At 40.2% G+C, this 24,904-nt stretch overlaps 1 long non-coding RNA gene across 1 annotated transcript; it reads right to left on the bottom strand.

The window, feature by feature from the left end:
* Nucleotides 1-8,627: 8,627 nt before the first annotated feature.
* LOC106041509 (uncharacterized) lies at nucleotides 8,628-24,309 on the bottom strand. The gene is made up of 3 exons (XR_007162365.2): nucleotides 22,607-24,309; nucleotides 21,185-21,318; nucleotides 8,628-20,716 (listed from the first exon to the last, which is right to left on the bottom strand). It is a non-coding gene; the product is annotated as an uncharacterized lncRNA (long non-coding RNA).
* Nucleotides 24,310-24,904: the final 595 nt, after the last annotated feature.

The raw sequence follows: 24,904 nt of genomic DNA, 5'->3' as shown, positions 1-24,904 counted from the left end.
TATTTCATTTAATTCTGAAAATTATATCAGTCTTAGGGAAGCATAGCTACTTATGAAATACATGACTAGAGAGGCAGCAAATAAAATTATTTTTAAAAAAGAAGAAAAAGAAGGAAAGGAAAAGGAAAAGGAAAAGGAAAAGAAAAAAAGAAAAAGAAAAAGAAAAAGAAAAAGAAAAAGAAAAAGAAAAAGAAAAAGAAAAAGAAAAAGAAAAAGAAAAAGAAAAAGAAAAAGAAAAAGAAAAAGAAAAAGAAAAGAAAAAGAAAAAGAAAAAGAAAAAGAAAAAGGAAAAGGAAAAGGAAAAGGAAAAGGAAAAATAATTTGGATAGAAAGAGTCCACAAAATGATTTAATGATTTAACAATAAGGTATAAGACAAAAAAAAAAAAAAAAAAAAAAAAAAAAAACTTGTCCTTCTGGATTTGAGAGTAATTCTCAAGGGTTGTGTGAGAAAACTCAACAGTTGTCATCTTGCAGCTCAGGACAGCATCTGTCTTGTAATTACTCTCACGTGAAACCTGCATTTTCTCATCATTTCACTGATTTCTCCTTAACTATATTGTTTTCAATAATTAGCTGATTCCATTTTCAACTATAGTGGTTTAACACCAGTAAGTAGCTATGCATCACCACACCACTCTCTCACTCATCCTTTTCAGAAGGACAAGGGGAGAAAATATGGTACAGAAAAATCTTATGGGTTTAGATAAATTTGTCATTGGCAAAGCAGACTCAGAGTAGGGAATATTAATGTAATATATTGCCAATTACTAACAGATTAGAGCAGTGGGAACTAAAGGCAAATTAAAAACACCTTCCACCCTCTTCCATCCCTTGCCCTAGGTGGCGCAGGGGAACAGGCAATGGGGGCTGTGGTCAGTCCCTAATGTTTTGTCTCTGCCGCTCCTTCGCAGTCACTCTCTGCCCCTGCTCCATGTGGGGTCCCTCCCACAGGATGCCGTCCTTCCCGATCTGATCCTGCGTGGCTTCCCACAGGCAGCAGCTCTTCAAGAACTGCTCCAATACAGGTACGTACCACAGGGTCCATCCGTCAGGAGCAAACTGCTCCAGCAAGGGTCCCCCATGGGCGGCAGCTCCCCGCAGACTCCCTGTTCGTGTATGGGCTCCTCTCCATGGGCTGCAGCTCGGGCCCGGGGCCTGCTCCTGCGGGGGCTCTTCATGAACTGCAGCCTCCTCCAGGCCACATCCACCTGCTCCACCGGGGGCTCCTCCACGGGCTGCAGCGTGGAGATCTGCTCCATGTGGGACCCATGGGCTGCAGGGGGACAGCCTGCTCCACCAGGGGCCTCTCCACATGCTGCAGGGGAACTTCTGCTCCAGCACCTGTAACATCCCCTGCCCTCTTTCTGCACTAACCTTGGGGTCTGCGGGGATGTTTCTCACTCCTCTCTCCCAACTGCTGTTGCACAGCAGCAGTTTTTTCCCTTTCTTAAATATGCTCTCCCAGAGGCCTAACCATAGTTTCTCACTGGCTTGGCTCCAGCCAGCAGTAGGTCCCTTTTGGAGCCGGCTGAAGCTGGGCTCTGCTCACAGACACATACCCACGAACACACACACGTACATACACGCTACCAAAACCTCGCCACATAAACACCATATGTGGATATAACTTTGTGCCAGTTACAAAAGGCAAGCATTGATTCAGGCACAGTGTCTTCACTAACAAGATAACCCAGGAAGACAAACTACCTGCCATTGGCTGAGCTTTTACTGTATGGTATCGGTAGAAAGCTGATGACAGCCTCTTTAAAACTGAATTAACAGATGATTATAGCTAATAATAAAATTTAAATCAGCTATTTATTAATTTGATGCATACATGCACATAAATTCATAAATAAAAATCAAAGCTTTTTAAAACCCTGTGATTGGTAATATTTGTAAGCAACCACTGATAAATATAGCAACCTTCCATTTTGAATTAGATCAAAAGTGAAAATTAATTCAGTAAATTAATATGGTTCTAATCCATTGCCCTGTTTTGTTCAGAGAATTATGTTGGAGCATGCAACATAATTTTGGTCATGTTCTGCTTCAGTCAGGACAGTCAGGATTGCAAAGTACACCGAGAAGACAAATTTAATTCTTACCTCATTTAGAATGTACTTGACAGCAATTTAAGAAAAGCAGCAGGGCTTTGAAAATTATAATGAGAAAGGAAGATTATTTTCATAATTCCTCTACTGAGCACTACCACTGGGCACTCACCACTGAATTCATTTCATTGCTTTGTAACAAGTTGCCTCCACCACTGCTCTTTGAGCTATAATTACGGTAAAGTTACTACTACAATCTTTTTGTTTCAGATTTTCAGATTTTCATTTTTGAGGTTTATATTTTGATGAAATTCCTTTGTATCAGCCCACAGCTGTAAGCTAATAGACTGTAACAAATCAAAATGTCATATATAATGGAAATACTGAAAATGGAATGCTGGTATGAAGCACAGCTAGTTCCATATTCACAAGTTCAGAAAGTTAATCAGCCATTCCTGAATGTGGCGAACACATCATTCTATTTCCCTTTCTACAAATACCCTCTAACCATCAAGTAGCCCCACATTTCCAATAAAACACCAAAGCATATCAGGACTTATTTGAAGAAATTCACTGATAGTGATATGCATTAGTCACCCTTGTATTGTCACTGAGCAAAATGGTTCAGCAGTCAGACTGCTACCTGCCACACAGCCATGAAAATTAAGCTGTAACAAGTGTTCCTGGAATTTCTACAATCAAAACACTCATCTTCTGGACAAAAGGGCTGCAGAATTTGATAGCTGAATTAGACGAGAGTTATGAATGCTAAGATCTGACTCAGCTTCTCATAACTTTATTATAACTAAGGACTGTGAATATGTTAATCCTCCCCAGCCCCCAACACCCACTAGTAATATCTAGATACTGAACTCTTGCCAGCTAGTGAGCAATAAAGGTAAATCAAGAAACTTGTGTTTGGGGTATGGGCTGCTCACTGCATGTCTTCTGACTCTTATCACTGTGCAGGATACATCTCATTTCAACTATTTGAATTAGGGTGTACCAGAAGGAGCTGCACTGAGGACAATCCAGTCAATCCTTTGCAAATGCGTTTGACTTTCTCTGTTATTTTTGCATTTTTTTTCTTTACAGTATTACTGCAGAACGCTCAAATAATAAACCCATTGGCCTGCATCTTCTTGCTTCAGAAATTAATTATAATAATTACAGTAGATACCTCTGTACTATTACTACCTGGTTTCCAAACTTGCCAACCCATGCTTTAGCAGTTTAATTGTTGACACATGAAGTGTCAGCAGTTGTGCACAATCAAGTGCAGTGAGCAGAGGAAGGAGGCTTAACAGTAAAATTCTGTTCTAATTTATCTGAATATATCCATATTATATATGGATAATATAATATATACAATATATATTATATACAATATAATATATATATATATGTTTACAGTGCAAAAGTTGGAAAATCCAACATAATAACAATAAAAGTAGTAAAAGAGACCACACACTGATCTGCAGCTATTTTAGGTTAAATGTAGTTTAATTTTTAAAAATCTCCTCTACCAAACACATATTTTAAGGCTGTCATTGATATTTTACATCATAAATAGGATGTCTTTACCCTTAAACTGTCAAAGATAGTACGCATTCATGTATTTGTTGTAAATTCTATTTCTTGTAGAACCTTTCTTGCTACTCCTAAGAAATAGTTTTCTCTCCTTGTTTTAATTTAAATTATTCCACTAATATCACTAATCTCCTAACTCCATTTTTACAGGAGTCTACTTTGGGTAAATTTGTCTTTGGCCTTACATTAGAACAATGGTAAATTCTGTACTAAAAGTTACACATTCTTACCAATTTCTATACAGACTAGACAGAAATAAATAAGCAAACAAAACAGTCAAAACAATAAAAATAAAAATCCATAACACATTCTGTGAGGTACAACTAACTTTTTTACTTCATGAATCCTCTGTGTGAGAGCTACAAGGCTATTTTCATAAAGGAAATAATATAAATTATATTTTTTTTCACAGGAAAAACTAAAGCCTAAGAAACTTTGCATCTTATTATTCATCAGATAAAATGGACAGCCTCATCATTCTTTTTCCAGATAGTCTTAAAATATATAAACTGACAAATACTAAAATATATAAACTTAAAATATATAAACTAACATTGTGTGTGTTGTATTATTAGTAGATGGAAGCTTTTTTTCATAAGAAGACGCATTTATAGCCAAAAGTACATACTTGATCTATCTGCGGCAATATCTCAGCACTTAGGTATGTCTGTAGTTTGGAAACAGACAATACTTGGAAATGGTAGTGGCAAGAGGTGCAATTTTTCTCCTGTCTTATTCCAATGAAAATCAAAATGCACCGCTCCAAAATATCCCAGCAACTGGAAATTTGAATGAACAGGTTTAATGGTTGCATTTCACACAAATATTGCTGTTCTCTCTAGAGATAACTACAGCTAGTGCTCTTCATCAGATAAACTGGTCACTTAAAATGTGAACTTGCCTTTTTCAGCTGTACCCCTTGAATGAATAACACAGATGAATCACAGAACTGCAGTTCCTTCAAATGTCCTGGCAATTTTATTCCAGCAGCTGTTTTGAAGACAGACTAACTACTATAAAAAGAATTCAAATTAGTTATCTGCAATTATACAAAAGGTTAATACGCTAGTTTAGATTCTTTAAAAATATATAATAATATGATAGGCAGCATTTTTAGTACATTACAATAATCCTTTTCTACTATAATTCTGTGACAGTTGCCTGTTTAGTTCTTTCTTTTATTCCCTCTAGATAAATTTCCCTGTGGTTCCAGAATTTTGCCTGTGACCAATCATTCAGATAGCTGTGTGAAAACCCATCTTATTTATTCCTTCTTCTTAAAAGATTTTAAAAGATTTTAAATACTATTGTAATTCTGTGAGGAGCTTGCAACAAGTAGAAAATTAGTACTATATTCCGAGAAGGAAATCGAGAATGCTTAGAAAAATGCTCTATGAAATGCCAGGATTTGAGATTGACTGATCTTTCTGTTAAAAAAAGAAAATATATGTATATGTATGTATATATATATATATGAACTGAAGCACTTCTGGCTCTGCCACAGCTGCTCTTAGTGAATGCAGAGAAAACAGAGTGAGTAAAATTTTGTCTCAGTGAAATCAAAGGGAATCTGCTATTAATGTCAGTGATGCCAGAATATCACTGTTTATGTTCTGGCTTTCTATCAATACAATGAGGGTAATAACAGTGTATTTCCCACTCTATTTGATTAGATTGTTAGTTCTTCAACATAAGAATAGTTTCTCACTACACACATCATAACGCACTGAGCTTGATTAAAGCTTCTTGCGCTACCTTAATGGATAGAGTTCAAAGTTTAAAAAGACAGGCAAGTGGAATGCATTTTAGTGAACTTCAAAAAGACTATTCTTTGAATTTGTTTAGTAGTACACATTCACCATAACAACAAAATACGTCTTTGCATGGAGAACAAAAAATCAAGTATTATTCAGTGCACACTTTCTACACGTTTGCCCTTAGTCAAAGCCCTTTGATATATATATATGCTATGCCTTTGTATTTCCAGTGAATCCTGAAAACAAACAAACAAACAAATAAAACTATTTATTTCATGGAGATTCTAGAATGGTTACAGATCTGTTATTTAGAAACAGATCTTTTTATTATTATTTAGTTAAAAAAATACAAGTACCAAGGCTTACAATAGTACATCACAATGCGTATCACAAAATACTGCAGAAATTTATAGAACTGTAGAAAACAATATATTACTCAAGATTATTCAGCCATTCTCACAAGTTCTCGCAGAAAATATTATAGAGACAGACACTCATTTTGATAATACATCACCAAACAACTGATAATTTACTTGGAACAATGGCTAGACCTAAACGATTACATCATTAGCATTTTTGAAATCCAAAATAATGTACTTCCAGAAACAACCAATTACTTCCCTACTGCAAATAAATACTGAAATTCAGTTTACTGTTCGTGTTTTTCTTTTGGAAGATGTTCTTTCTCCTCCCATGTTTGGGTATAAATGCCTAATGATAGTGCTTAATAGAAGTGCACTAGCTAACATCAGAGCAGCTGCAAGTCATTTTACAGTGGTAGCAGGACCATACATTCTAGGCCAGCAAAAGCTTATAAACATATTGCTTCTTATGAGATAGATAGATATCCTCTGATGTCATTTGGTATTTGATACCTTTCCTTCTCTTATTATATGTTGCTGTTACTAACAGATTGATGATACTTGTCAGAGTGTAAATATTGTGTTCTGCCTCTTTGTCTGATTTTGGCTTTTATTGCCAGATCCTTCCCAGGAATTGTGTGTTATTGCTGTATAGATGGCTTTCAAGGAAGGGATTAAGTTAAATGATCCATAAAGTCCCTTCCAGTCCAATGCATTGTAGTTTTAGTTTTAGAAAAAAATAAAAAAATAAAAAAATAAATCAATTGTGGTAACAGCTATATCAGGTTTCTGCCTGGGATATCTACTCTGTATAATGCAATCTGGTAATAATCAGGCTTACAGAATATTAGGAGAGTGAAGATAAGTACAATTGGACTTGTACTATTGTCCTGGTTTCAGTTAGGACAGAATTAATCTTCCTCCTAGTAGCTGGTAGGGTGCTATGTTTTGGATTAGGATGACAAGAGTGCTGATAACATGCTGATGTTTTAATTGTTGCAGAGCAGTGCTTACACCAAGCCAAGGACTTTTCAGCTTCTCGCTCTGTCCTGCCAGCGAGCAGGCTGGGGGTGCAGCAGGAGCTGGGAGGGGACAGACCCAGGACAGCTGACCCAAACTGGCCAAAGGGGTGTTCCATACCATCTGACGTCATGCTAAACAATATATAGGGGTGGCTGTCCGGGGTGGGGGGCCGGCTGCTCGGGGATAGGCTGGGCATCGGTCAGCGGGTGGTGAGCAATTGCATTGTACATCACTTGTTTCGTACACATTATTATTATTATTATTATTATTATTATTATTATTATTATTATTATTTTCCTGTCTTAATAAACTGTCTTTATCTCAGCCTACAGGCTTCATTTTCCTGTTTCTCTCCCCCATCCCAGAGAGGGAGGGGGGAGGGTGAGCGAACAGCTGTGTGGTGTTTAGCTGCCAGCTGGGTTAAACCACAACAACTATATATATATGAAGATGTGTTAAATGTGCTTTAGACACACAGCATGTATGTGCTGTTATTTTGACTGATTTCTGGTCATATGCTACCCAGATACCGAGAAATCCTGGAAAAAATCTAGAAAAGGAAACTTATCTAAAAGATCAGAAATCCTTCTGGGCCTGCTTACCCACTTCACGGGTCACCTACTGGCTGGTCCAGCCTGAAGACTGCTGCACACACACAGCACTCACATGTGGGAGTGTGGCCATGGGGGTCGGACAAGCCCCATGGTTGGTGATAACATCAGACCCTTAATGATGAGGCCATGAGGAATGTAAAGAGTTTAGAAGGAACAAAGAAGGGTGATTTAGGAGATGCCTTGCTGTCTTGGACTGCTTGTTCTCCAGCCAGTGAAGACATGGAAGTTGGTGGGTGTTTGCTGTTGCCAGGCAAAGTTGTTGACCAATGAATAGTTAGTGGAAAAGTACGGCTGTAGAGCGATTGGTGTAAGAAGGGTGCCTGTCCTCAGTAAAGTGAGAGCTGAAGTTATGTCCTCGATAGGAGTTGAAGTTATTGTCATCAGTAAAGTAATAGCAGTTACTGATCCTCAAAAGAACCCTGGTGTCTGTGTGGTAATTATGCAACACTCACAGGCTCGTCCCTCACGCACACAGCATTCACAGCTCCCACCACTAGGTGTACCAGCATGGCCCTCCTGCCCGCCTGATACCCCGGCCTGGATCCAAGGTGCCCACTACTCACTGCCTGGTCCAGCTTAAAGTTTCCTGGTAAACAGGCACACCCCAGGCATACCAGGCTGGGGAAGATATCTGGGGAAGATACAGACACGTGGCCCCGTCCAGCAGCCAGCACAAGGCACAGGGGCTGCAACCTGTGGCCCTGCTCCAGTCGCTGGTGTGGAGCCTGCAGTAGACTCACCCATGCCGCACTTCCCCCCCCCGCCCCGGTAGCTGGTTTGGGAACACAGACCGCCTCCACCCCGTGGCTGGGAGCAGAAGTATCGGATGCTAGGACCCCAGTTGCTCCAGCTGCTGTGACATTATTTTTCTTTTATTTGTATATTATGTGGTGTAATTATATTTTTAACAAAACCAACTGCAGCCAAGATTATGCCATGTTTGTGTTTCATTAATAATTGCAGACTTGACTAGCTATTTAAGTTAGAAAGGAATGATCTTTGTGAATTTCTACAGTGTGGTGTGTTATCAAATTCTGGGCATCTCAGAAAAAAAAAAAAGAAAAAAAAAAAGAAAAAGAGAAACCCTAGACACTCTCAGGTAGTCTTCTACTATAGAATTAATTAAACTAGACACAGGTGCAGTGCAGCACTCTGTAACAGCATTTCTTCACCTTTCAAATTTATTCTGTACACTTAGAGAAGAACAAAATAAAATGACCTCCTCTGAATCTCTGAATTACCCAGCTGAAAAGTTGCTGTTTTGTTTTAAGACAGAAAAAGAAATTCAGGTTCATTTCAGCACCTTTGAAAAAGAGGCTATTGCAAAAGTCATGCTTAAATAAGAATTTTTAAGCTTAATTTTAAATATCTAGATTGGAGAGTCTGGCCTATGCACAGAATGGTGAGGTATTACTATGTTGTATTAAAATATTTTTCAGGTATCACTTGAAATGTAATAACTACGATGAAATAGTAGTGAATGACATTCACTACTATTTCAGTGAATGACAACGTAAAAAATCACAGAATCACAGAATTGTAGGGGTTGGAAGGGACCTCGAAAGATCATTTGGTCCAACCCCCCTGCCAAAGCAGGTTCCCTAGAGCAAGTTGCACACATAGGCATCCAGACAGGTCTTGAATATCTCCAGAGGAGACTCCACAACCTCCCTGGGCAGCTTGTTCCAGTGCTCCGTCACCCTCACTGTGAAGAAGTTCTTTCTCATATTGGTTTAGAACTTCCTGTGCTCCATTTTGTAGCTATTGCCCCTTGTCCTGTCCCCACAAACCACTGAAAAGAGGTTGGCCATATCCCTTTGTCTCCCACACTTCAGGTATTTATAAACATTGATAAGATCCCCTCTCAGTCTTCTTTTCTCAAGGCTGAACAGACCCAGGTCTCTCAGCCTTTCCTCATAGGGGAGACGCTCCAGGACCCATATCATCTTTGTGGCCCTCCGCTGGACTCTTTCCAGGAGATCCCTGTCTTTTTTGTACCGGGAAGCCCAGAACTGGACACAGTACTCCAGGTGAGGCCTGACCAGGGCAGAGTAGAGGGGGAGGATCACGTCCCTTGACCTGCTGGCCACGCTCCTTTTTATGCACCCCAGGATCCCATTGGTCCTCTTGGCCATGAGGGCACACTGCTGGCTCATGGCCAACCTGTCATCCACCAGGACCCCCAGGTCCTTCTCCACAGAGCTCCTCTCTAGCAGGTCGTCCCCCAGCCCGTACTGATACATGCAGTTGTTCCTTCCCGGGTGCAGGACTCTACACTTGCTTTTGTTAAACCTCATTTGATTTCTTCCTGCCCAGCTCTCCAGCCTGTCCAGGTCTCACTGAATGGCATCACAGCCTTCTGGCATGTCAGCCACTCCTCCCAGCTTTGTATCATCAGTGTACTTGCTGAGGGTGGACACTATTCCCTTGTCAAGGTAGTTGATAAAGATGCTGAACAAGACTGGACCCAGCACCGACCCCTGGGGAACACTGCTAGTCACAGGTCTCCAGCTGGACTCTGTGCTGCTGATCACCACCCTCTGAGCTCAGCCAGTCAGCCAGTTCTCAACCTACTTTACTGTCCACTCATCTACCCCACACTTTCTCAGCTTGCTAGCAGAATGTCATGGGAGACAGTACCAAAAGCCTTGCTGAAGTCAAGGTAGATGACATCCACTGCTCTCCCCCCATCTACCCAGCTGGTGATGATCATAGAAGGCAATGAAGTTGGTCAAGAATGATTTCCTCTTGGTGAATCCATGCTGACTACTCCTCATAAACTTCTTATCTTCCAATTGCTTGAAGATGGCATCCAGAACAAGCTGTTCCAACACCTTTCCAGGGACAGAGGTGAGACTGACTGGCCTGTAGTTTCCCAGATCCTCCTTGCCCTTTTTAAAGGCTGGAGTGACATTGGCCATCCTCCAGTCCTCAGGCATCTCTCCTGTTCTCGAAGACCTGTCAAAGATGATAGAGAGTGGTTTGGCAATCACCTCTGCCAGCTCACTCAGCATACGTGGATGCATTCCATCAGGGCCCATGGATTTGTGTGCGGTCATCTCACTCAGACGCTCCTGAACCACTCCCTTCTCAACCAGAGGGGAGCTCTTCATTTCCCAGACTCTTTCTCCTCCCTCCAGGGTCCAGGAGTCCCAAGGGGGAGTCTTTGAAGCAAAGACTGAAGCAAAGAAGGCATTCAGTATCTCCGCCTTCTCAGCATCCCCCATTACCAGGATACCCCCCTCATTCACCAGGGGACCCACATTATCCCTAGTCTTCCTTTTACTGTTTACATACTTAAAAAAAAAAAAAAGAAAAGAAAACAAAACAAAACAAAAAAAACGTATTATCCTTTATCTCCTTTGACAGCTTCATCTTCAGGTGGGCTTTAGCCTTCCTCGTTGCATCTCTGCAGGCCCTGACAGCACTCTTATACTCCTCCCAAGGAGACAGGCCCATTTTCCACATTTCATAGCCCTTCTTCTTCCTTTTGATCTTGTCGATGAGCTCCTTGCTCATCCACGCAGGTCTTCTGCCCCCCTTCCCTCATTTCCTACTCTTAGGAATACACCGATCCTGAACTTGGAAGAAGTGCTGTTTAAACGTTGCCCAGCTCTCATAAGCACCTTTACCTTCTAGCAAACTAGACCATGCAATACCCCCAAGTAGGTCCTGGAAGAGGTCAAAGTTGGCTCTCCAAAAGTCCAGGGTAGCAATCCTACTTTTTGCCTTACTTCTTCCACCAAGTTCCATCTTGAACTCCACCATCTCATGATCGCTGCATCCCAAGCTGCCCCCAACCTTCACATCCCTAACAAGCCCATCCCTGTTGGTAAGAACAAGGTCCAGAAGCACCCCCCACCTCATCAGCTCCTCCATCACCTGCATCAGAAAATTATCTTCAACGCATTATAGGAACCATTTGTACTGTGCGTGCTTGGCCAAGTTGCTTACCCAACAGATGTCTGGATGATTAATGTCCCCCATGAGAACCAGCATCCAGGATCGCGAGGCTACTTCCAGGTGCCTGTAGAAGGCCTCATTGACCTCTTCCACCTGATCTGGTGACCTGTGGTACACCCCCACAACAGTGTCACCCATAGCAGCCCACCCCTTAATTCTCACCCACAAGCTCTCCACTCATTCTTTACGCTCCCCCAGGTGGAGCTGGGTACATTCTAATTGCTCCTTCACATAAACGGCAACTCCTCCCCCTCGTTTCCCCAGCCTGTCTTTCCTATGAAGGACGTAGCCCTCCATGACAGCATTCCAGTCATGCGAGCCGTCCCACCACGTCTCCGTGATCACAATGAGATCGTGGCCCTGCAACCATACACAGTTCTCGAGCTCATCCTGTTTATTTCCCATGCTTCGTGCATTGGTATACAGGCACTTTAGGGAAGCAGCAGGCGCAGTTACCCCTAGAGGGATGCAAGAAGATTCTGGACGGGGTATCGGGAACATGACCTTCTCTGAGGAGCCCTCGGATGACCCTATGGCACAACTCAGGGGGGTTTCCCTACTATCTTCAACAGTGACAGCAGTGACAACATCCCCCAGCCCTTCTCTGTCACATTTAACTCTCCTCCCTTCCCCCGTCGAACCTAGTTTAAAGCCCTGGTAATCAGTCCAGAGAGCTTGCTCCCCAATGCACTTGTGCCCCACTTGCTGAGTCAGAGTCCATCAGCAGCCCACATCAGCTTCTCAAAGGCCTGCCCAAGATCAAAATCCCCAAAGCCTTGGTCTAGACACCACCCCCTCAGCCAGTCATTTACCTGTCCCATTTTCCTCCTTCTTTCTCGGTCCTGGTCACGCATCGGGAAGACAGAGAATGCTACCTGCACCCCTGATTCCTTCAACATCCTTCCAAGGGATGCAAAGTCTTTTTTAATGTTACTCATTTTCCTTGTTTCAGCTTCCCGGGACCCAGCCTGAATGATGATAAGAGGATAATAGTCCTCTGGTTTAATGAGCTGCAGCAGAGCCTTCCTAACGTCTCTGACATGTGTTCCAGGAATACAACACACCTCTCTGGAGAGGTTATCCAGACAGCAAACAGGAGCCTCGGTGCCCCCCAGCAAGGAGTCACCCATCACTAAGATTCTCCGCGCTTTTTTTGTGGCACTGGTTTGGATGATGTGCCCCATCCAGCCCTGCTCCCTGTGCTTGGTACTTCCCTCAACATTGACATGCTTCACAGGGCCTGTGTTCCTACTGCTCTCCAGACGCTCATCCTTTTCCTGCCCGAGAGCCTCGAATCTATTACCCAGGGACACCGTGGGGGTTGGTGGCATCATGGGTGTTGGGGGCAGGTGCCTCCTTCTGCTTCAAGCAGAGATGAGGGTCCAGCCCCTTTCCTCTCGTGGGCTGTCAAGCCCTCTGTTCTGCAGGTGAGCAGCTGAATCAGCTGCTACCCTTTGCAGGGACTTAGAGGGGGCTGCTGGACTTCAGTAAGGGTAGGTTGACACCTCCTATCTGTCTCCCTCAGAGACTCCCAGGAGCCCCTCAGGCTGCCGATTTCTTGCTGCAGCTCAGCCATCTGCTCAAGCAGTTCCTTGAGCAGGGCACACCTGTACCCACGACAGCCCTCTCTTCCCTCAGGACAGTCAGGGGGTTGAGTAAAAACTAAAAATAATGTTTACAGAGAAACAACATTTCTTTCTTACAGGTGTTTTCTTATTAGCTATCACCTCTGAGTCTTATCCTTAAAAAAAGATCTCCTGTGGTAAACGATGTATATAATGTCTCACACTGAAATAGCCTCAGAGTGTGTCCACACATGCCAAGAAATAAGAATTTTACTGACTGCAGCCACAAACATTTATATTTAATAACCAAATACTAAACATGAGATTAAATTACTAAAATTACAAAGACTAGAAGCCATCCATTAATTTGTCAATCGTCTGACTCTCCCTGCACTTCTGAAAGGATAAAGCATAATTCAAATCGCACTTTAGTCTGCATCAGTCCCTATCAGTTATTCACAACACAAGTATTACTTACCTTCTCAGAGTGAATCTCATTCTCATATGAGTTTAACAGTACTGAAAATCATAAATATCTGTAATGAAGGTATGAGTTTCAAGACACTTTACAACTTTCTTCCCTTCCTTTAGGCAACTTTTATCAACATACCTATATTACATATCCACTGAAGCCGAAGCCAAAACAAAAACCTTTGACTCCAGTTAAACCATTGGTTACAAATTCCTAGAATCAGTGTTAAAACTGTCATAATATTTCAGCATTAAACAACTTTTTTTTTTTTTTTTTTGTAAGAAGGAGTGGTGGTAGTTAGAAAATGCTAATTTATCTAATGTAAACTTCATTGTAAGAATACATCAGATATGAAAGCCAACTTACTGAAAAAGAATCTCTGGATCCAAGTCTAAAGCCTAAAGGAAAGACAGTGAGATAAGATGCATGATTGCTCTTCTGATATAAAATATCAAGGCCCTTAGTTAACAATTAATCCACAATGCAAGTTAACTAACTGACTATATGGAGGTAGTGTGCCTTTTTCTATTTGTTTTATTATTATTTTTCATTATCTACTCTCTCCTGATACTATTCATTTTCTTTAAGTGATATTTCAAATAAAATTCAATTTGAATTTTCTCTCTTTAACATGGCTAGATCATAGAATCATAGAATATCCCAAGTTGGAAGGGACCCACAAGGATCATCGAGTCCAACTACTGGCTCCACACAGATCTACCCCAAAATTCAGACCATATAACTAAGAGCACAGTCCAAATGCTTCTTAAACACTGACAGGCTTGGTGTCATGACTACGTCCCTGGGGAGCCTGTTCCAGTGCTTCCCTCTCAGTGAAGAAACTTTTCCTGATATCCGACCTGAACTTCCCCTGTCACAACTTCATGACATTCCCTTGGGTCCTGTTGCTGTCACCAGAGAGGGTATCAACACCTGCCGCGCCGCTCCCCCCTTGTGAGGGAGCTGTAGACCACCATGATGTCTCCCCTCAGCCTCCTCTTTTCCAGGCTGAATAGACAAAGTGGCCGCAGTCGCTCCTTGTATGTCTTTCCTCTAGGCCCTTCACCATCTCTGTAGCCCTTTTCTGGACACTTTCCAATAGTTTCACAACCTTTTTGTACTGTGGTGCCCAGAACTGCACACAGTACTCGAGGTGAGGCTTCACGAGCACAGAGTAGAGTGGGACAATCACTTCCCTCAACTGACTAGCAATGCCGTGCTTGATACACCACAGGATACAGTTTGCCCTCCTGGCTGCCAGGGCACACTGCTGGCTCATATTCAACTTGCTATCAACCAAAACCCCTGGATCCCTCTCTGGGGGGCTGCTCTCCAGAATCTCATCGCCCGGTCTGTACATATAGCCAGGGTTTCCCCTTACCAGCTGCAGGACCCAGCACTTGCTCTTGTTAAACTTCATTCTGTTGGTGATTGCCTAGCTCTCCAATTGGTCCAGATCTCTCTGCAAGGCCTTTCCACCCTCAACAGAGTCAACAGCTCCTCCCAGTTTAGTATCATCAGCAAATTTACTCAAAACTCCTTCTAGTCCTACATACAAGTTGTTTATGAAACTATTGGAAAGAACTGTCCCTAAAATGGAGCCCTGGGGGATCCCACTGGTGACTGGCCACCAGCCTGTTGTAACCCCATTTACTATAACCCTTTGAGTCCTACCTGTCAGCCAATTATTCACCCATCATATGATATTTTTATCTAGCTTTATGCTCGACATTTTGTCCAGTAGGATCCTATGAGAAACTGTATCGAAAGCTTTTTCTGAAATCCAGAAAGATTACAACCACTGGCTTCCCTTGATCACCAAGATGGGTGATCACATCATAAAAGGAAATCCAAATTTTTAAGCAGGTCCTACCCCTTGTGAACCCATGTTGGCTGTGACCTATGACTGCATTGTCCCCCAGGTGTGTTTCAATAATTCCCAGGACAATTTTCTCCATAATTTTACCAGGCACTGACGTGAGACTGACAGGCCTGTAGTTACCAGGGTCTTCTTTCTTGCCCTTCTTGAAAATTGGCACAGGGTTTGCCAGCTTCCAGTCACTGGGACCTCTCTATATTCCCAAGACCATTGAAAAGTAATTGAGATATGATGTCAGCCAGCTCTCCGAGCACCCTGGGATAAATCCTGGGCGGACCCATGGACTTGTATTGTTTCAGGTGGAGCAGCAAATCCTGCATACTTTCAGGGTTGGCTGGGAGTTTATCATTCCCACTGTCACAGTCCTTCAGCTCAGGGCACCCGGCATCACAAAGCCCATCATCAGCGTTGAAGACAGAGGCAAAGAATATATTAAATGTCTCTGCTTTGTCTATGTCCTTGTCTGTGAGGTGACCATCCCCATCAAGCAGTAGACCTATGTTTTCTCTGGTCCTGCTTTTTCTGTTCACATATTTAAAAAAGACCTTTTTATTGTCTCCCACAGTCCTGGCTAGTTTCAACTCTAATTGGGCTTTGGCCGCAAAAATTTTCTCCCTACAAAGGGGAACAGCATCCCTGTAGTCCTTCCACATTGCCTGACCCTGTTTCCAGCAGCCATACACTTTCTTTTTCTGCCTAACCTCCAGAAGAAGATCTCTGGTTAGCCAAGCTGGCCTTCTGCCCTGCCTTGACTTCTGATATTTTGGAATTGCTCGATCTTATGCCTTTAGGAAGCAGTGCTTAAAGACTGGCCAGCACTGATGGATTCCAATGCCTTCAAAAGCAGTTTCCCCGCCGGACCTTGCTAACTAGTACCCTGAGCAGCCTGAAGTCTGCTCTCCCCATATCCAGGGCTAAAGTTTTGGTGGCAGTTTTCCTCCTGTCATGAAAAATTTTACTCAACCTCTTCATGTCACTATGACCAAGACAGCTGCCAATTGCCACATCCCCCACAAGACCCTCTCTGTTCTCCAGCAGCAGATCTAGGAGGGCACCTTTCCTAGTTGGCTCCCTTACCACCTGCACCAAGAAGTTATCATCAAGGTGCTTTAGGAACCTCCTGGACCTGCTTGTGTCAGCTGTGTGATATTCCCAGTTAACATCTGGCAAGTTGAAGTCTCCCATTAGGACAAGGGCAGTTGATCTTGAGGTAACTCTTAGTTCCTCAAAGAATAATTCATCAGTGTCGTCATCCTGGCTGGGTGGTCTGTAACAGACTCCCAGAACAACATCCCCTTTATTTGTTTGTCCCTTAATCCTTACCCAGAGGCTTTCAACTTTGTCATCACCAACTGCAAGGTCCACGCAGTCCAGACCCTCTTTTACATACAGCACCACCACCCCACCTCACCTGCCCTGCCTGACCCTCCTGAAGAGCCTGTAACCATCTACTGCAATTACAGAACCATCCTTTTTTGTAGTTTAGTGAATGACCATCACCAACAGGAAATGAAAGTAGAGACACTCAGTTTTGTGTTATCTGCCTGATTTTTTCTTATTCAGTTTTCATTTTTCCCCTGAAAAGTTTTAGTTTCACACTTCCAAAGAAAAGGAGCACTTCTTAAATTTCAAAGTTTAGTAGATGGAAAATATACTGCATGCCCAGAATTAATAATAATTATTAATTATTTTGAAAAACCACTCAAATTTCAAATGCAGGGCATTTTAAGATATAAGAATTTTGACATTTGAAACTGCTTTATCAGTTCTGCATTCAGTTTTCAAAAGCAGCTTCAGTTTCTTTTCCATTATTTCATTTGACTAAATGATATTTTACTTAATTCGTTTGCTTAAATGCAGTATAATCTTTTTGTTTCTTCTACTAGGTAGAACAGGATGAAATAAGTGCAAACAGTGGAAGCTCTAATGCTTTATAGTTTGTTGGGAGCACAGGAAAATCTTTTCCAATAGACATGTGTGTGCACGTTTGTCACAACACAAGAAAAATATCCCGCAAATCAACAACAGAGGTTATTCGTTGTCAAGATATTACTAACAAGATGAAAATGTTTAGCTGGTATACGTTGGAAAAGAGTAAAAAAGTATCATTACTTTGTGAAGGGCCTTAAAACTTTCTCTTATGTCTCACTTTTCATGCTGAGCCCAAATTCCCATGGATTTGTCTCTGGAAGTTTGGGGATAAAGAGGGAAATCCCCACTGAGGACATCCCCGCTATACGGACATATACTTCCTCTTCCACTGTGTGCTTCTGGTATATGTTTCGTTCTGCTATGTTAGTGTGCTGGGCTTCATTCTAGCATGTGCATCATCTGCAATTAGAAAAAAGAAAAAAAAAAGAAAGAAAAAAAGATGTAAGACTCAAGAAGATTTTACTCAGGACTACAAAGCTCTGCTGGGGATGGACCCCACAGGCACCAAGGAAAGAGCCAGCGCTGACTACATTTAAGTGTGTGAATAAGAAGGTATCACTATTTTTTTTTTTTCTACAGAAATTCACAGAAAACTGACTTGTATAGAATATAATGAACCACTTGCAGAAAACAGGTATTCATTTGGTTTCGATAATGTGAAGTTAATGCATAGTGTGATACTTATTCTGTCACTTTCTCATCATACAGAACTAACAGGTATATAGAGATTATATCAATGCCATTATTTGATGTAGCTAAGTTAATACTAAACAACAAAGGAATTCCAGCAGTAGAATGCTTTTATTTTCCCCTTCTCAGTTGTTTTTTTTTTTTTTTAACTTTTTTTCAACCTTACTTCCGTGTGAATAGGAATATGTTATGTATTTCCACACAAAATAAGGTGTGTTGTCAGGTTATTTCGATGCTTCACTGTGCTTAGACATTTACTTATTTCTGACATGATTCTAGAATATGTTTATTTAATGAGATGTGGATGCAAATCAGATGAGATGGACTAATGTCTCCTTTAAACAGAAATATTTTATTTTATTTTATTTTTTGTATGAAGAAAAATGTATATTTGCAGATAGATTTAATCCTGACTCTTATCTAACATATATCTCTGAGCCTTTGCTTCCTGTTTCCCTCTATGCATGTTTTATTTACAATGACCAGCTTTTTTACCACATTTTCTCTCTTTTACTACACCTATTGATGAATGATAGGCTCCAGATAGAAATTCAACAGCTCTCTCATTTTAGCAGCTTTCTCTGAACTTCTACAATTATTTCTTAGTTCCAACTGAAGAGCCCCCACGATAAGAGAATGTTAAAATATGTAAATCAGTCCTTTAAAATGCCACAATGCTGTTAATTACAGTCTTGCTGGTATCGTGTGTTTACTATACCATAGTTAATCACTATTTTACTGTATAAAAAGGCTCATTACAAAAGTCTTCTAGCAAATATCTGCTAGTGTTTAACACCACATACTGTAATCATCTCTCAGAGGAATGTGTCTACCTAAGGTTAGCTGGAAAATGCAAAAGACTAATTAGCATCTTGAATCACCATTCAGCCATCTGCTATAAGAAGGCAATGCCTGAATCTGAATCACCCAAAAAAATTGAGAGCATTGTAAGAAAAGTACTAATATGTTTTGCTACAGTACTTGTAGACATGATAGCAGTAATATTGCAAATAAATGTCAATTTCAAGTAATGAAAATATTGTTTCTATAAGAATTTGTATATTATTAAGAATGTATGGATAGAGACTGCTATATATCAGATTCATTAGATGATGACACCAGCATTCCACATTTAGTTTCCCCTTGCACATGATGTCTGGTGGAAATGAAAACCTATGTTTAACACAGAAATGGTTCACTAGAGGTTTGAAACAAGTTTTATGACTTTGATACAAATGATTTTGTAGTTTATGAGTTGTGCATTACATTGAAAGCATATATATACATTATGTGTGATTTCAATTTTTATATATATATATAAAATTTGGATTTTATATATATTTTATACAAACATATATAATTTACACAAGCATACCATCTGTTGACAGTCACCTCAAAATATCCAGCTCATCCAGCTCCCTTAAGTCAGGTTAAGACTTTTAAGTCTCTTTCCATAACGATTAAAATTATACAATCAAGCAAATCATAAAACTTATATTTTGAATTCCAACAAATATTTCACTTGTGACAGAGAGTCTCTTTGTTTGTTAATTATTTATTAAACTATGATATGGTTTTCATCAAAAGGCTGCGGTTAGATAAGTTGACTCCTTTTGATTTCTGACTGTGGAGCTGGTGTGGAGGAGGAGATGACCTGTTCCCTGACAGTAATTAAACATTATCAGGTGGGATGAGCTCCTGGACTGAAAACTGAGTGAGGAGCACCAGTAAGTAAGAAGCCTGAAGTGCAAGAGAATCAGAGATGCTCAGGACAAACACCTTGGGCTCCATAAGTAGCTATCATGGCCCAATGGTAATATACCTGCAGTACAAGCTGGTGCTAAGGTCCTGCTGTCTGCAGTATGTATAGATCAGCTGTATTTACTTCAGCATAAATTTATCATGGATCACAGACTGAAAGTTTAGTAGCAGTAGAAGTATGTGCTTCTGGAATGTATCTTTCACCTATTATCTTTCACCTATTAATGCCATCTAAGAAAAGCTAGTTTGTTTACTTTCTGAGAACACTGTGAATAAAACAGAAGAGACTAAATAGTGATGATGGGAGTAAACAGTTACTTCAAAGTAAAAGTACAGGACAATATATTGGCTGCAAGGCAGTAAGCTTGAATCACAGATGGTCCTTAACTGGTCATTAAAAAAATGTAAATTTTTGAGCTGGATCAAACTGATGTTAGGGATAACAATGAGAGCTAAGAGCACATGGAAAATACCACTCGTATAGTAAAACTTTAATGAAACATGGGAAAATGAATCAATGAAGAAAGACCAAGAAAGTGAACTGTGTTATATAAAGTTGTAAAAAGGAACAGAACTAATCCAAGTGGGACCATGAAGGGGAAACCCCCTTTCATAAGTATCATAGTCCTCCTGACTGTATCATTAGATTTTAATGAATAAATATTTGAAATGGTCACAGCCTTCATTGGACTTTTGGTCCAGTTTTTGTTCAAGTTCACCTGCAGCTGAAACCATCTAGTTCAAGTTCATTACAGTTCAAGCTACACTAAATTTGAAAATGACGTCTTATACTTGACTCCAGGCTGACAAAACAATGTAAGTCATTTAAAATGCTTTTTCATTTGAATTTAGTACAAATATGCTAAACCAATATCTGCAGTGCAACTGTGGTTAGTGCTAGCCAGGTCATCCAGGCAGCGTGATCACATTCTGAAAACTGCAGTGGGTCCTATTACAGCATATAGACAGTAGATTCTGATCAAAACAAATCCAGCAACATACTATAGTTTCTCTCTGGTTCTCAATTGCTTGAAGTTATCCTCCTGTTACACCTAAAAAAAAAAAAAGGATAAACAATGACAAAAATAAATAATTCAAGCCATTTCTAGAGGTCTCTGCACTCTTAAAGAGGAATTGAGAACATGATAGTAAGATTCCTCTTGAAGGAGAAAAAGAACATGTGCTCCCATTTTTTCTTGGTTTGGTGAGACATAGCAAGGAACTTAGAGTGAGGAAAATGTGCAGAGTAAAACCTTGATTTTTTCTGATATGTGAATTTAAAAAGTAAAGAGCACATAGTCTTTATCTTAGATGATTATGTTTTAGGATCTGCTCTAGGGAGAAGTTGTGATGAAAACACAGATAACAGAGTGACCACTGGAGTAGATTGCTGCCCTAGTGTACCTTCTCCTTCCTGGAAAAAAATTAAGTCATCTGTATCATTGAATATAGTACAGTAAGAACACTCAAAAAGGTCAGATAAAAGATGACATACAGTGTATTTTTGTTTGTTTGCTTACCATGTTATATTATATTTCTTCAAAAAGGGGTGATTGTACAGCAAAGTGAGAAAGATGCTTATTTGTCTTTTCCTGGCTGCTACAATTTCAGTCAAATAGAAACTTCTGGAAAGGTGAAATATTGTCTTGTAATTCTGTAAAGGAGAAAAAGAATCAAGCACAGACTCCTCCTGTAAAGACAGAATAGGCTCAGTGGAGACTGTATCCAAACCTTCCTAATTTCAGTGTTGCCCAGTGACAGGACAAGAGGCAAAAGGCACTAACTAACACGCAGGAGGTTCCGGCTAAATATGAGAAAACACTTCGTTACTGTGAGGGTGACAGAGAACTGGCATAGATTGCCCAGAGAGGTTGTGGAGTCTACATTCTCTAGGTAACCCTGCTTGAGCACGGGGGGTGCACTAGATGATCTCCAGCAGTCCCTTCTAACCTTGACCTTTCTGTGATTCAGTGCTTTTGTGATTTCAGTTTGTGTTAGGCAGCAGATCTGTACTTGTATATTAAAATAGATAAATAAATAAATAAATAAATAAATAAATAAATAAATAACCTGTTTTAGTTATACCTTAATAAAACCTAGATTTATAATTTGCATGTCCTTCTGGTGCTTTGCATATGCTCACTTAACAGAAAACATTATGGAAGATCTACCTCAAAACATAGCCAATTTGGGATTTATTTTACTACTGGGGGGGGGGGGGAGGGAAATAACAATGCGAGGAGAAAATAATTGGGAAAAAATGGTATAAAACTTGGAAAAAAAATTAACACCCCCCCCCCAAAAAAAATAAAAGGGGGGAAAAAGGAGATGGAACATGTGGCAAGGGTAAAGCTAAAGTATTCTGTACCATCTCCTTCACATCCTCTATATAAATTGATACACCTGATTTGCTCTGAAAGACCACTTTCTGCCCTCACACCTCCTGGAAGACTTCTTGATATTGAAATTGATAAGGAATAATGGTTAAATATGCAATTCTAGAAATCTGCTGCATCAGTTTCCATTATGCTTATCCTGTATCCACAGTTAGCTCAGTTACCTGGGAAGATGAATGTCTAGGATAAACTTAACCTTCATCTTATGTTTTGGAGTGTCAGTGCATTAAGACCATGGTGTCAAACTTGGAAAATGGTAATTCTTTTTTAGTTGGAGATCAACTTGCAAAAAAAAAAAAAAAGAAAAAAAAAAGGATCCTTATTTTTGCCATGTAAAACAGAACACCAAAAATAACTGTTTCATATTGATTCCTATTAAATGCTCAGCTATTAAGTTATCTAGTATCATAAAAATACCAATAAATCAAAAAAAATAAAAGCCACACACACACACCAAAAGGCACTTGTGTGAGTCAGCACAGGCAGGCATCAGGAACACTCACAGACTTGCAGCTAAAATGCAAAGAGTAGATTTATTCTCATTACCTTGCCAACTGGGGGATTCCTGAAGCAGCGCCCAAGAAAAGGTACAGGAGCACAGGCACACAAGTGGGAATGCAGGAACCGCTAAACTGGGTCCATGCTAGGAGATCACCGGCCTGCTAGTTTCACCTGTTTTTATCAAGAGTTCACACAGGCACAGTTTTTACCACTACACCATGATTCTCACTGTGCTTCTTTGATCTCTGTACCAAGGCTGGGAGCATAAGCACATCTGATAGGGCACATCCAAGTCCACCAAACACCTACATTATCTATGCACAGATGTGCTACTTGCCAAACACAAAGAGCACAAACAGCAGCAGACATAATTTATATGTTTTTCTACATTGCTGTTCCCCAGACTTTACGCATTCCCAGCTGCAAGGTCACTTGAGTGTATTTACAATCCTCCTCACCAGTCTTCTGCTTTTAATCCATTCCTCCCAACAGCACTCTCATTTACAGGAATGTTATACAGTCTAGTTTTATGATCAAGAACTGGCTAATCCACAGACTGAATAAGATTTCCCTATAAGCAAGTGCAACAAATCTTAATTCCCTTTCCCTTTCTCAGTCATAATCTTTTATTTTTCCTTAACTCCAAAGTAAATCCAAACAACTACAGTAGCCCAGACACATTATATCCTGGTCAAGAAACTTGGCTGCATTAGTTTGGCCTATCATCATTTATAGCAGGCTACAGGTACTCAAAGCTGCATTGCCATTATACAGAAAGAGTCACAAAAATACTAATACTTCTTAGTTCAAGTTCTAACAGAAATATATACTCTTACTATTGTCTTCTATATGAAATTGCTGCAAAATAATTATGGAATTTCATAGGGTCCCCTTCACAACCCTTTTCTTCCTTTGTATAAAAAAGCATAACTAAGGATGATTTTGGAATATCAAAAACTTCAAAGATAACTAAGCCGTATTAACTGAGCTGTAAGAAGTACAGAAGAATTCAGAATCAAGTCACATTTTTGATTGTTTTAATCTTGTGCTACCCTATTGACACAGTAAAGAGGGCTTCATAACAAACACTATCTTAACTGCTGTGGCGCTCCAAGCTATACATTTATCTTCAAAGCTGAAGCATTTTGAGTCATATTTCCAAGAAGGATTGTGTGATGTTAGTAAAAAGTGATTCCAGTTCTGTAAACATTCTTATTTAGTACTGTTTATATTTCTCCTGAAAATGACCAAGGACCATATCAAGATTTTTGGTCAGTAATTTTTGTTGCATGCATCTAATGTCACCATCATCTGGAAACTGAAATTAAAGATAAAAAATGTTAAGTGTTAACAATATTTTTAGGTTCTTAAACTGGCAATAGGTAAAGTTTTATAAACAAAAATTCTTGTCATGGTTCAGTACACTTTAATAACTTATTTATAAGTGCAATATAGTATTAGATTATTAAAATGTAGATTTATGCCTTCCTGCCAGAAAAAAAAAAAAAGAAAAAAAAAAACACTGCAGGCGTGGGGAATCATTTATCAAGGATCATCAAGTCCAACTTCTGGGTCTGCACATGACCACCCAAAAATCAGACCATGTTTCTGAGAGCATTGCCCAAATGCTTCTTGAACTCTAGCAGGCTCGGTGCCATGACCTGGGGAGCCTGTGCCAGTGCCCGACCACCCTCCTTGTGAAGAACCTTTCCCTAACAGGGAAAGGAATAGGAAGAAAATTAGAGTCACAGCAGTAACAATAGGAAAAAAAAAAAAAAAAAGGTAGGGCTGAGAACTCTGAAATTGTTAAATGTATAGAGTCCACAGCACTGTAAATAAGATATTGCCATTGCTAGGAACAGGCCAGAAACTTAGTATTAGTTCAGCAGTGCAAGGCCTGAGGACATTTTAGACTTTGTCAGGATTTCCAGACAACCATGAATTTTTAACAACCAAGTGAGTTATTTAATCTGTATTAGCTTTGTGAAATCATGTGGTAGAACTACTGTTCTAACTATTCTAATAATATCGACATATTTTTGTTACTACTAGATAGTAACTACAGATAGTTGTTCTGTGCAGATTGCAGTGTCTGTGCGCTTAGAGTAAAAAAGTGATATATAAAATTACAGGATGATAACAGGATCCTTGAAAGTATAAACACCAAAACACACCAGAAGCCCTAGGGCTATAAACAGAAGTTAGTGATCACTGGAGAAATGCAGCCTTGTGAGCTTGTTTTTGGGATAACAGAAGAAAACAAGAACAATTACCCAGTATATCTAAAATACCGTATCTAATAAAACTCAGAATTATGAGTAAACAATAATAATAATTAACAAA

Source organism: Anser cygnoides, chromosome 1, assembly GCF_040182565.1.
Source record: "Anser cygnoides isolate HZ-2024a breed goose chromosome 1, Taihu_goose_T2T_genome, whole genome shotgun sequence".
NCBI classification, from domain to species: domain Eukaryota; kingdom Metazoa; phylum Chordata; class Aves; order Anseriformes; family Anatidae; genus Anser; species Anser cygnoides.
The sequence above is the reverse complement of the archived record's forward strand: the minus strand, read 5'-3'. Positions and strand labels throughout refer to the sequence as shown.